Below are 13,057 nucleotides of genomic sequence, written 5' to 3'. Positions count from 1 at the left end.
CCGTGTCGATGTACTAAAATGTAATATCTCCACGATGGTATAGCTTTTCTCTCTCCTTTTAATTCTATCCCTTGTCGGAAATTCTAGATGGCAAATTAATGCACATGATACATTGCATTGGAAGCAGTCTTATTTTATGATGGGACTAGTTAATTACTAATTAATTAAACTGTAGGAGATGCTAACAGGTGGCGATTTCAGCCGGTCTAGCGACCTTCGTGTGTAGCTAAACGTCACGCTCGAGTCCCACTAACTAATTACTCGTGCTATGTTTACGAGTAAAATCGTGGATTTTCCACACTCGGAAAAAATTGCAGATTTTCACAGGGTTAAGACCGTGACCATTTAGTACTGCCGACAACAATAAATCGATAGTCGCAGGCAGGTACCGGACTCTAGCCCCCTCCCCCTGAAACATATCAGGTACACCGGTACCGGTTTTGAATGAAATTTGAACAAATTTGGAATTTTCAGACAAAAATCATCCAAATTTGGTATTTTTTATAGAATTTCTGACTGATTTTTTTCTGAAATTAGTCGAATTTTGGCCATACCGGTCATACCGGCTGATCCCCATTTTTTTTTGGTAAAACGAAATCATGAACCCTGTCGCAGGTCCAAGTGACATCTTATGAAGAAATTAAGTTGCATTTGAGAACTACTATACGACTGCGATTCAGCGCGACTGACGGACGTTGCAAAACCGGCCTACCAACGAAATGTGAAAGGTGACAACATGTGTGTGTCATACACACTTCTTTTTTTGGTTTGAATTCGAGTGTGGCACACATTCTGGTTGATTGTGGTGGCAGTTAGGGAATATATGACCTGCAATAGTAGTGTTCTGTCTGTGTTATTGCAGCATCTAACTTTAGACTATCAAGACCCTGATCTTCTTGTTTTAAGTGTTAATTTCACATGAGTCAAAAAGACCAAAAATCTTTGTTACACTACTGTTCTCTCTGCAGGTGGTTGGACTTTGGACTGTTACCAACCATGCACTCGCATAGCCTTTGTTGACTTCAGGGGACCAGAACAGATCACCATGTCTATATGCTTCACTCCACATACTCGTTTTCCTTTGGAGTAAAATAGGTGTGTGTGAGCATGACACATATGGTGCTATGGATTCATACTTGTGAGAAAGTGGATATCTATGGATATTCTACCTTGAATTTTGGGAAGGAGTTATAACTAATTGTAAGTGACTGGTATTTTAGGGAAGACAATAGACAATACTAAATGGGAAATGACTATCATGGGGTTGTCCTTAGTTGGGGACATGGACTACATAAATCCCTAAGTCATGTATCTCATTCATTAGCAAAAACAATGGACAATGAGAAGAAATTCTAACTTTCGGGTATTTGCGAGATGTCTCCTCCTTGGGATGGTGCTTGTTTTATCTTCTTCAGCAGAGCTTTGTCTTTGTTTTAAAAAAACCTAATAAGCTGATGCAAGAAGTTCAGAGCAGTTTTTGTTAAAGAAAAATTATTGGCGATCTTCATTCAATTTTTGATTAGATAGCTCATGTGGAGTAAAGGACAAGCTACATGCTAGTACTATTTATCCTCATTAAAGGCCTTGGCCATATTAGAAATTATTATTAGGATAGTTTGCATTAATCTAGTTACAGATAATCTTAGAAATAAAAAAATAAATCATTAAAGAGAAGCAGCATATGAAGATTAAGAGGCTTAAATGTAATATTGAAGTCGTAGAATAACATATTGTTAGGAACCAAATTAAAAGACTAGCTACACTGGCATGTATCTTAGAACAGATGGGTACCATTCATGAGAGAAAGAAAATGCAAAACATTACCAGCTTGTATTTAATTTAAGACACTCGCAATGCTATACATTGACTCGTCGTTGTCGTCTTTGTCATAGTTCTACTGCAATAGTTTACTCAGACTCGTAGTTGGTTGGTTCTTTTCTTTCGATTTGTTCTCACTACAGAACACAACACGTCAATATAGCAAAAGAGATCTGAGTTCATGAGTTATCTCCATTTGCACAGTGCTGCAAAAAGCAAAACCAGACATCGGTAGGAAGAGAGAAACAGACATCCACAGTAAGCTGTGGAATAAGCTATATGCAGACGTACGGATCACGTATGGATCTGAAAACGTATTAATCCTATTATCCAGAAGATAGAAGTTGTTTCGTAACTGCTTTACTCTTGTAATTTGTCTGCAAGTGAAGCTAGTACCTGGTTGTGGAGATATCCAAGAGTGAAATTGACTTTTGGTCACTTGAGTCTTGACGTAATTCATACAAGAAAGGTGTTGGCGGAAACGCTCAAACCTGAGGTATTTAGATGGTTTATGACTAGATGGTTTACTGTCATATTATTGTAGCGATTATAATATCTCTGTTACCGTATAGTATGTAAAAGGGTAAAAATCTATAATATCTTATATGCACGTGATTGTAGGATAATATTTTAAAGATAAGATGGTAATATTTCCTGCCTCTTCTCCCTATAAAAGAAACCCCACAAGGGCAGGAGAGGCGGAGAGAGATTTTTCCCCTCTCATTTGACACGGACACTCTCTATAACCAGTCCATAAAAGTTATATGAGAATACGCAGGACGTAGGGCTATTATCCCATGAAAAACCCAGACTTGGATAGCATCGTGTATTCTTGGGTTCATCATGAGACACATAACACTCTTTTTCTCTCTCTCCTCTCCTCAAGGCTATCGGTCATCCCTAAGCTTGGGCTTCCTCGTTAGAGTGGGCCCTCGCTCTATTCTGTTCGGGGCACATTTTCGTGCCCCCAACAGATGGTGTCATATGTGGGGATTTGACACAAAAAGCTTCGTTAGGAAGGAGAGGAGCAGAAAAATCTTCGCGAACCGGAGCCCTGAGCGCACCCTTGCCTTCGTGCGTAGGATGGTCGCAACCTTTTGTGAGCTCGTTGTCACCATTGCGGGCTTGCGGCATGGCTGCAAGCGCGCGCATGGGGAGCACCACTATGGCTACAGGCGCGCGGACTCGTCGTCACGGTCGCTGGCTCACCGCACAAGATGGTGCATGCGGGGGTGACCACCAGTGCGTAGACTCACCATCTTCCTCCACGAGACTTGAACCCTTGTCTTCCCTGCGCTGATTGTTGCGATCACTAGCTTGCTGTACAGAATGGCGTGTGAGCAAAGATACCACATCACTACAAGCACACGGGCTGGTTGTCACCGGCTTACCCCACGGAGTGTCACGTGGGTAGAGCACCGTCGTGTTGAGGGCCGCAGACGCCCTCACTGAAGTCCCAAAGCATGTTTGCACCTCCGGGTGGAGCGTCTCTGAATCCAAGGTAGTCCTGTGTGAAGGCGAAGGCGGAGCTAAAGTCTATGCAAACCTCCACACACGAGGTAAGAGCATGCGCCTATTCATTATGCAGGTACTCATGCTAGCTTTCCAAAAGCTAGAAAGTATCTCTTAGTATAGAGCCTGCCATAGTCCACATTCTTGGTGCGATCAGCACGGTTCGGGGTCACAGAGTGTACACCACAGCATATTGCACCTAGAGCACCCTCTCATTTATTGCGACATGACGTTGTGTGGGCCACAAGTTGCAGTGCGATCAAATCGCCTGACATGCACTTGATATGGATTCCTAACACACACACAATCCACGATAGGGCATGACGCCGCAAGGCTTGACTTAAGTCCTCGCATTCACAACATGATCCCGTGATATTTATTCTCAGGGTATAGGAAATAGTAGGATATTTACTGTCGTTCGCATGCAAGAGCCTCAGTAGTCTGTGGTCCACATCAGAGCATGCAGATGGTACTACAGGGTACCTCTTGATGTTTGTGGTATCCACTCATCCCCAGCCGCTAGCAAGCTTATCTTTATTTAGAGACTGGTACAGCTAATAAATTATAGTTGTTGCAGGTTGCAACTCTGCATGCCCCTTTTTTCCGCTAACTCATGCAGGTAGCCACCCCTAGACACCAGAAGTGGCAGGGTGTGACGTGCAGAAGGAGCACGCCTTGGACAAAGACGAGCTGGTTGTGGGCTCCGCACACATTCATGGAACGCTGGCTTGTTGTGCCCTCACGCGTCGTGCACGAACAACAAACACGCGAGCATGGGGGCTACGGATCAAGCACCTCAGCGCATGGACCCATCCTCATGGACTGACATGATGTGAGCGTATGCCTAGCTGTAATGCATATTGCCAAATGGCTTGTACTTGCTCCACGTGTAGTCTGCTTGAGGCCATGCTGCATGGGTCTATCTTCTCCGTTGGAATGCACCCACGCCCGAGGACTCTGCCACGAGATTTGACCGAGCCTATGAGGGTGTGGCATCATACGCCTCCGAGCGACAGCCACGTGCCTCGTGAGCTTTGGCAGGCTCCAGTGTCACCAGCTCTAGCATCTCCGGCTCTGGCTTTGGCTCTGAATGGCCTCCAGCTGGTTACAGCGAGCTCTGACGTCACCATGGTCCGCCTCCAGCTGGCTCCGGTAGGCTTCAACATCACCGACTCCTGCCCTGGATGGTCTCCAGCGGGCTCCGACCTCACCAAGCTCCAGTCTCAACAGCTTCGGCATCACCAGCTCCAGCGCCACCGGCTTCGGCTCTGGCTCTGAATGGCCTCCATCTAGATCTGGCGTCACCCCGCTTCGCCTCCAGCTGGCTCTAACGTCACCGACTCCTGCTCCGGATGGGCTTCGACCTCACCATGCTCCGGTCTCAACAGCTCTGGTGTCATTGACTCTGGCTCTAGCTTCAGATGGCCTCCAGCTGGCTCCGGCGTCACCACGCCTTGCCTCCAACTGGCTCTAGCGGGCTCTGACATCACCGGCTCTGGCTCCGGATGGCCTCCAACGGGCTCTGGTGGGCTCCAACCTCACCATGCTCCAATCTCAATATCTCTGGTCTCAACAGCTCCAGCACCATCGGCTCTAGCTCTAGCTCTAGCTAGCTCCGGTGTCACCATGCTCTGCCTCCAGCGGCCTTCTGCGGGCTCCGTCGTCACCGTCTCTGGCACTAACTCTGGATGGCCTCCGGCTGGATTTGATGAGCTCCAGCTGGCTCTAGCATCACCATGCATCGACGTTATCGACTCCGGATGACCTCTAGCTGGCTCCGATGGGCTCCGATGTCACCATTCTCCGACTCTGGTGTCTCCATTCTTTGGCTCTGGTGTCACCCTACTCCATTTCCGGTGTCACCATGCTCTGACTCTGAAGGGCCTCACAGGCTCTGGTAGGCTCCAGCGAACGCTGCTCATGTCGGAACCCTAGTGGCCTGGCCACCGACCACTTCACACTGGGACTTGACACGCTTGGCTCGGCGCAGCTCTACATCTGGCGGAGCTGGGGCAGCGAGGAAACCAACTACTAACGATCGGGGCTTTAGCGTGTAGTACGACATTGCGGAGCTTGAAACAAAGGCCGCACATGTTCTCTTTGGTGAGCACGCCCTCCTTGGAGGCCCATTGGAAGCCGGTGACCATCGAGTCCCTGATCTCACCCACGTATTGGACACCCTTGCACATGTCCACAAACATGTTGGGGTCGGTCATCTTGTAACCGAAGCACCAGATTTTCTTGGCCAGGTCCTTGTCCTGGCCGAACTCCTCAGATAGGATCTTGGCGCGGACCTTGACCTCGTCCTTGGAGCCGATGAGCTTGTCGTCAATCGCCTTAGCGAGGTCCTTCTCCAGTGGTTGGGCCTTTATATACAGCTGATTGTGCTGCTCATGAAATTTTGCTGCAGGTCCTTGAGGTAGATCTCTAGATGGAGCTCTCCCTCTCCAGCGATGACATGCTTGCCAATGTTTGTTATGGTGTAGACTACTAGTGGGTCTAACTTGGTGAGACCTTGCAACCCCTTCACGAGCTTCGGCAGATCAGCGGCTATTGGGCGACCACCAACTTCGTCGGTGTCCCGTGGAGATCAATCCACATGTATGCGTTCAAGCTCAAATGACGACTAGTCCCAGAACAACAGGGTCATATACTACACGTTCAAAATGTACAGCAATGCGGGCTGGCTCCTGCGTAATCAAGAGCAAGCCGAATGTGGTTGCGCTAGTCGTGGACGCGGGCGTCGACGTGCACGTGGCCCGCCCCTACTGTGCCATCGAGCTACGCAAAATATGCAGGGAGCTCAACTCCAGCGACACCATAGTGGGAATTCACAGCGCGGCCACAACACACATCCTATTCATGTTCCTCAGTAGGGTGTTCATTCGGTTGGGTCGAGCCACGTCATGCACCTACCAGACGCACTCACTGGTGCTAGACATCTGCACCTGTACCTGGACTGGCCGTGGAACCTAGCCTCCGTGTCACCAAATCAGGCCTTCTCTAAATGTTGGCATGCCGCTGACCACGGGCCACCACAGCTCCGGACCATACCTCCGGCCTCGGAAGCAACAGGATATTCCGTGGGCCTTGGAGTAAGGAGTGGCCAAGACCCAGCCTTCGGGCGCATGCGCGAGCCCCTCTGGCTTCGCAGGCTCTGCCTCCGGCTTGGTAGGCCTCCGGTTGTGCATGCCTGAGTTGGCACACCTAAGCTCTCATCGATCACCAGGTACGTCTCATCACTGCCATATTAGTATCAGCCTTGCAATTTACTTTCGACCCTTACATGACATGCTAAGTGCCTTAGTTTGGCATGTGCTAAGAATAGCCATCTGACTTAATTATAACTTATGCTGCAATTAGCTAGTCGCAGACAACAGTAAACATCAAAACTTAAAGTTATACTTTAGTTTGGCATGTACTAAAAATAGTCGTCCGACCTAGTCATAACTTATACTACAACTAGCTATTCACTGATAATAGTAAGGTACCAAACATAGCTTAAGTTATGCCTTTGCTCAAATAGTGCGTAGACATAAAAAATCCTCCACACGCGAAGATGTCTCAAAAACCTCCTCACATGAAGATGTCCTTAAAAACCTCTACAAGCAGAGATGTCTTAAAAACCTCCACACACGGAGATGACTTAAAAAACCTCCGTGCACGGAGATGTCGCAAAAACCTCTGCACACAGAGATGTCTTTAAAACCTCCACAAACGAAGATGTCTTAAAAACCTCCGTACACGGAGATGACTTAAAAACCTCCACAAACAAAGATGACTTAAAAACCTCCGCAAACGGAGATATCTTAAAAACCTCCGCAAACGGAGATGCCTTAAAAACCTCCATAAACGGAGATGTCTTAAGGAAAATCACTGGTATCTTGAAGGCATAGCCTCCATGCTAGTGAGGTATGGACCCTCTGGCATTAAGGCCTAGCCAACGTGTTGGAGAGGTTTGGACCCACCACATCTTGAAGGCACAGCCTCCGTACCGGCGAGGTATGGACCCTCCGACATCTTTAAGGCCTAGCCTACATGCCGGAGAGGTATGAAACTACTGGCATCTTGAAGGCAAAGACTCAATACTGGCGAGGTATGGACCCTTTGACATCTTTAAGGCCTAGCCTACGTGCCAAAGAGGTATGGACCCATCGACATCTTGAAGGCATAGCCTCCGTGCCGGTGAGGCATGGACCCTCCAGCATCTTTAAGACATAACCTACGTGTCGAAGAGGTATGGACCCGCCAGCATCTTGAAGGCATATCCACCGTGCTAGCGAGGCATGGACCCTCTGACATCTTTAAGGCCTAGCCTACGTGCTAGAGAGGTATGGACTCGCTGGCATCTTGAAGGCAAAAGCTTTCGTGCCGGAGAGGTCTAACACCTTCCGCTCCAAAAAATATGTAGGTGATGGCAAACCGCTAGCCAACGAAGAGTTCACCTTCGCTCCCAACCAACGCAACTAAGCACCCTTAAAAAATTGTACCCTCCAGCCGCTAGCTGCTGCAGAGTGCGAGGGGGCCGAGAAAGGGGAGACAAACGAAGCGTTGGTACGGACAAAATTAAAAGGCGAAAGGTGAAGACGCAGTATAATTTCATTCATACATACTCATACATACATGCATACCCATACACTTATACATACATACATACATACATACATACATACATACATACATACATACATACATACATACATACATACATACATACATACATACATACATACATACATACATACATACATACATACATATGTGTGGTACAACCACCTTAGAAGCCTTCCTGTCTCAGCTAAAGCCATGGCAATAATGCTAATAGAACGTGCCCTCTGCCCGCTCGTAGCCACAGAGTGCGAGATGCGAGAGGGTCATGGAGTCCGGGAGCCAAAAGGATTGGGCAATCCTACACAAGTTGCGAAATTTTGCTATCCGTGTCAGAACACTTCATTTTCAAAACCCTCCGACATCTTGAACGCAAAAGTGTGAGGAACTGTACAAACAGTATTCTAAGTAATCATTAAGTTGATCATTTTCTTAATCATGACTTCAACGATTAATCAGAATACCGCTCTGATAGGCTCGACACATGTTTTGTGCCCAAGATCAGAACACATTCCTTTCCAATATGGAACATCACAACAAAGCTTAAGAAAGAGCGAGTAATTAACATTATATTACAAGTTCTTAAGCATGCATCAAGTTAATACAATTTACAGCAAAAAGAGAGCTAGGAGGAAACTAAAACTTGCTCAACTCCTAATCAACTAAAGAAACTACGCAATAGAAATAAAAGCTAAAGACAACAAAAGATGGGTGCAGCCATATGCCCTTAGGCTTCACCTCGAACATGCGACCTCCAAGAGTAGGATGCACTACTCATTCCCTCCACTCATATCGGCGGGCATGAAGTAGTAAAAAACCAACTCCTCCTCACCTGTAAAATCTATAGAGCAGCTGAGTACAAAGGTACTCGCAAGACTTAAACCATAATGGGTACTTATAAATAGTCCGACTCCAAGTATTATGCATTGGGATCTTAGCAAGAATACAGCCACATGGTTAAGTAAATTCATATACAAAAGCAAATTTGACATAAACATGTGTGAGCACCTATACTTGACCAAAGGTAACAAACTAGCCCATAAACATCAGTTGAACATAATGTAAAAGGAACCATAGTAGTAACATCTATAATGAACCATCTCAACATCTCAATCATATCAAACCACATTCATAACTCTACGACTGCTGCAAATAGGCAAAAGTATGCTATTACTGAGAGCGCGGCATTTTAAAATGTTTTTACACCCTACAAGGGGTACTCCTTTACCTACACGACTTGAGGACCATACGGCTTGCATGACCACACATGTCTATACAGGGGGTACTCATGTCAACCTTTTCCAATAAGCCCTGATCGTTTGAACATGCGTCGATAGGTGCTGGAGTCATCCAGAACTACTCTCGAAGCAAACTAGATACCCCAACTAGCCTCAAGCCCGACACAATCGACCCGCACGCTAAAAAACCACATCTACAAAAGGTAATCAGTTTATCATTCCCATATACGACATGTAGTAAGCACGGAAAGTGATAAAGCCAACTGCAACAATGATCGAATATAAGCGGTCTACGGTGTTCGGGTCCCTCTCCCGACCTACCTAGGGGAACTCCACATCCAGACAGGACAAACACCCCTAACACCGTCCGCATCTTGCCTCATTCACCCCACTCATCTAATAGACAACATCAACCCATCATTATGAATATTGTACAAGTAGTTAAAGCCTATGCTCGCTAACGATGAAACATTTCACCGCTCGACTTCTACCGAGGACCTAAGCACTTGCTAAGTATCACGAATAACATTTTAAGTTTGGCGATATCATATTAAACCTAGGTGATAAGAATACGGCTCAACAATTATTCAAGATAGGAGAATTAGTGCATCAACATAGGTTCTACCCATCATACACCCGACATCGACTTGAACTCATGCATAACATACAGAAAGCGTAATTTAACACATATGACGTATATGATCCAAATTAATGGAAGAAGTATGCTTAGATGCTTGCTTTGCTGCTCTGGGGTTTGCCTTATGCTACCCACGCAACACTCGTAAAACTTTGGCAGACTGGCGTCACTTTCAACCACGGTCGCGACACGCTCCGGTACTTCGTTCATTAAAGAAGAACGGGTGCAATGATAAGCATGAATGAAATGCACAATGAATGCTAAAATATGCATAACAACAAGCTAAAGGTGTAAGACATACGGAGGAATAATGAAACTTACGATCTAAATAACGACTAAAAAGTAACAGGAGTCAGGAGACTCTGGGTTGAACCTCCGGGTGAGGGCTCTCGGTTTGGCATTTTTGAAATAACCTGGAACCTCCGAATGGGTCTGGATATTGTGGATTGGGCTGGACACTCCAGATGAGGCTCCAAGTAGGGCTCTCGGCTATTTACCAGGACCCTCCGGGTCGAGTTCGGATACTCCGGATTGGGCCAGACACTACGAGTTGATCCAACAGGTTCTGGCTGAGTTGAGTTCTAAAGTGTTTTTCCGGGCCGATTCAACTCACATGCTAAATCTATTCCACCAAAACATGGATATACATTGTACAAAGGGTTCTAGACTCGAATTGCACCTTAAAGCGCCATAGTTCCTGAGGACAATTCAATGGGATTTCTCCAAGTTTACCTGGAGTATTCAGGTCAATCCGGATTATCCGGATTGTCCATAGAGGCTGCTTCAAAGGGGAAATCTCCGATTTGATTTACGTGCTTCTACAAACCAAAGAGAAACATGCACGAGAGAGTTTATAGTCTAGAACTCACTCAACAACCTAGCAACACGATTCCTAACTCAAAACTCACCCAAATTCTCATTTTAGCTCCAAAGCTCAAGAACTCAAGAACTTTGCAACTGAAGCTTTAAACTCAGGATTCATCCAACCAAAACATGCATCTATACCATAGGAGCCTAGGAGACTCACCCAAGATGCTTTGTCGAGCTTGGGGACCATCGGTTGAAGGAGGAAAAGCTCAGAAAGAGGAAGAACGTCGGCGCTCCTTGTGCTTCAACCAAGAACACCAAAAGACATCAAAACCGGCTCGAATCCTTTGGGAAAACGAAAATGAATTGGATGGATGGATAGCTCATGAGCTCATGATCACGCGAATACCACATGCATACCTCGATTCCTTCTATGAGGTGGGATTTTGGGGGAGAACGAGAAAGGGAGCTTAAGAGGGAGGGAGAGAGAGAGCTCCTTGCTCTTGTGGCCGGTGGGGAGCATGGGAGTGAGAGAGAGCACGGGGAGAGTGAGGGAGCAGGTGAGGGAGTGAGGTGGTGGGGCCGGCCAGCTAGGTGGGCCCACATGTTAGAGAAAATGGTCAATTTTAACTGCGAATTTTATTCTTTTCTCTCCCGATTGACTTTAAACGAATTGCACTAGCATTCCTAAAATCAATTGCCTCAAAACTAATCATGATGCTGAAGACACACAATTAGACTTAATCATGTGATTATGAATTTGGAACATGACAAAAAGCCTTCGTACGGGAGATGTAATTATTTCTAAAAGAAATATAGGAACAATGCAGAAGTTGAGATTCCAACAAACTCGAGTGGGACTCAGAGAAAACTGCCCCCCTCGACCGCGCCATTGACTCCGCCTCTGGCTTCTGCCGCCAGGGGTTTCAGAAGACTCTGCCTTTGTCACCCCCCTCAGCCTCGCCGACCACCCCACCTTCGACATCCACCGTTGAGGGGGTAGCAGGCTGCCTCAGCCTCACTGTTGACTCCATCTCTACCTCACACCGCGAGGCTCCGGACGGCTCTGCCTCCATCACTCCCCTTATCCTCATTGATGAATCCACCTCCGGCATCCACCATTGAGGGGGTAGCGGGTTGCCTCAGCCTCGTCGATGACTCCACATGCTTCCGCCACAAAGGGCTCCGGATGGCTTCGCCTCCATCACCCCCTCAGCCTCGCCGACGACTCCACCTCCGACATCCACCGTTGAGGGGGTCGCAGGCTGCCTCAGCCTTGCCAACGACTGCACCTTCAGCTTCCACCGCTAGGGGCTCTGGACGGCTCCGCCTCTGTCATCCCCTTAGCCTCGCTGATGACTCCACCTCCGGCATCCACCGTAAGAAGGGTAGTGGGCTACCTCAGCCTCACCATCGATTCTGCCTTCGGCTCACACTACCGGTGGTTCTAGATGGCTCTACCTCCGTCACCCCCTTCAGCCTCGTCGATGAATCCACCTCCGGCATCCACCACTGAGGGGGTAACGAGCTACCTCAGCCTCACCGATGACTCCGCCTCTGACTTCTGTTGATGGTGGCTCTGAACGGCTCTGCCTCCGTCACCCCCCTCAGCCTCGCCGATGACTCCACCTTCGGCATCCACCACTGAGTGTGTAGTGAGCTGCCTCAGCCTCGCCATCGACTTCATCTCCGGCTCACATTGCGAGACTCCGGACGGTCCTGCCTTCCGTCGCGCCTACCGCTGAGGGGGTCACGGACTGACACCCTCAGCCTTCATCGTCGACTTCACCTCCAGCCTCTGCTGCGAGACTCTGGACAGTCCTGCATCCACCGGGCCTCACCACATCTACCGCTGAGGGGGTCATGGACTGACACCCGTAGCCTTCGCCATTGCCTTCGCCTCTGGCCTCCGCCGCAAGACTCTAGACGGCTCTATCTATAGCGAGCCTCGTCGTGTCTACCGCTGAGGTGGTCGCGGACTGCCACTACAACTCCATTGAGCTACACCACTGTCACCCTTGGCTTGTGACCTCGGCGAACCTCCTGACTCTCGCTTCTAGGCAAAGGTGTCCACACTGCAACAGCGGAAGGGTACCCAGGATATCCAGACTTCAAAGGGGTTGGAGCTAATGCATTGTGCATCCTCTCGCCCCTTAGAACCTCAGAACCAGTGGATGAGGGGGTGCTGTTGGGGGAAACGCCCCAGTATGAGATATTTAGACGATGTATTGTGACATTACTGTAGCGACTATAATATCCCTGTTACCAAATGGTATTTGAAAGGGTGAAAGATTCATAATACCCCTTATGCACGTGATTATAGGATAATATATTAGGGACAAGGTGGTAATATCATCTGCCCCTTCTCCCTATAAAAGAAGCCACGTACGGGTAGGAGAGCGGGAGAGAGATTTTTCCCCTCTTATTTGACATTGAC

The 13,057-nt window shown here is 47.7% G+C and overlaps 1 pseudogene; it reads right to left on the bottom strand.

Annotated features, from left to right (window-relative positions):
• Positions 1-5,285: 5,285 nt before the first annotated feature.
• On the bottom strand, positions 5,286-6,460 carry LOC133892247 (elongation factor 2-like; annotated as a pseudogene).
• Positions 6,461-13,057: the final 6,597 nt, after the last annotated feature.

This window comes from Phragmites australis, chromosome 15 (assembly GCF_958298935.1).
Source record: "Phragmites australis chromosome 15, lpPhrAust1.1, whole genome shotgun sequence".
Classification (NCBI taxonomy): Eukaryota; Viridiplantae; Streptophyta; class Magnoliopsida; order Poales; family Poaceae; genus Phragmites; species Phragmites australis.
The sequence above is the reverse complement of the archived record's forward strand: the minus strand, read 5'-3'. Positions and strand labels throughout refer to the sequence as shown.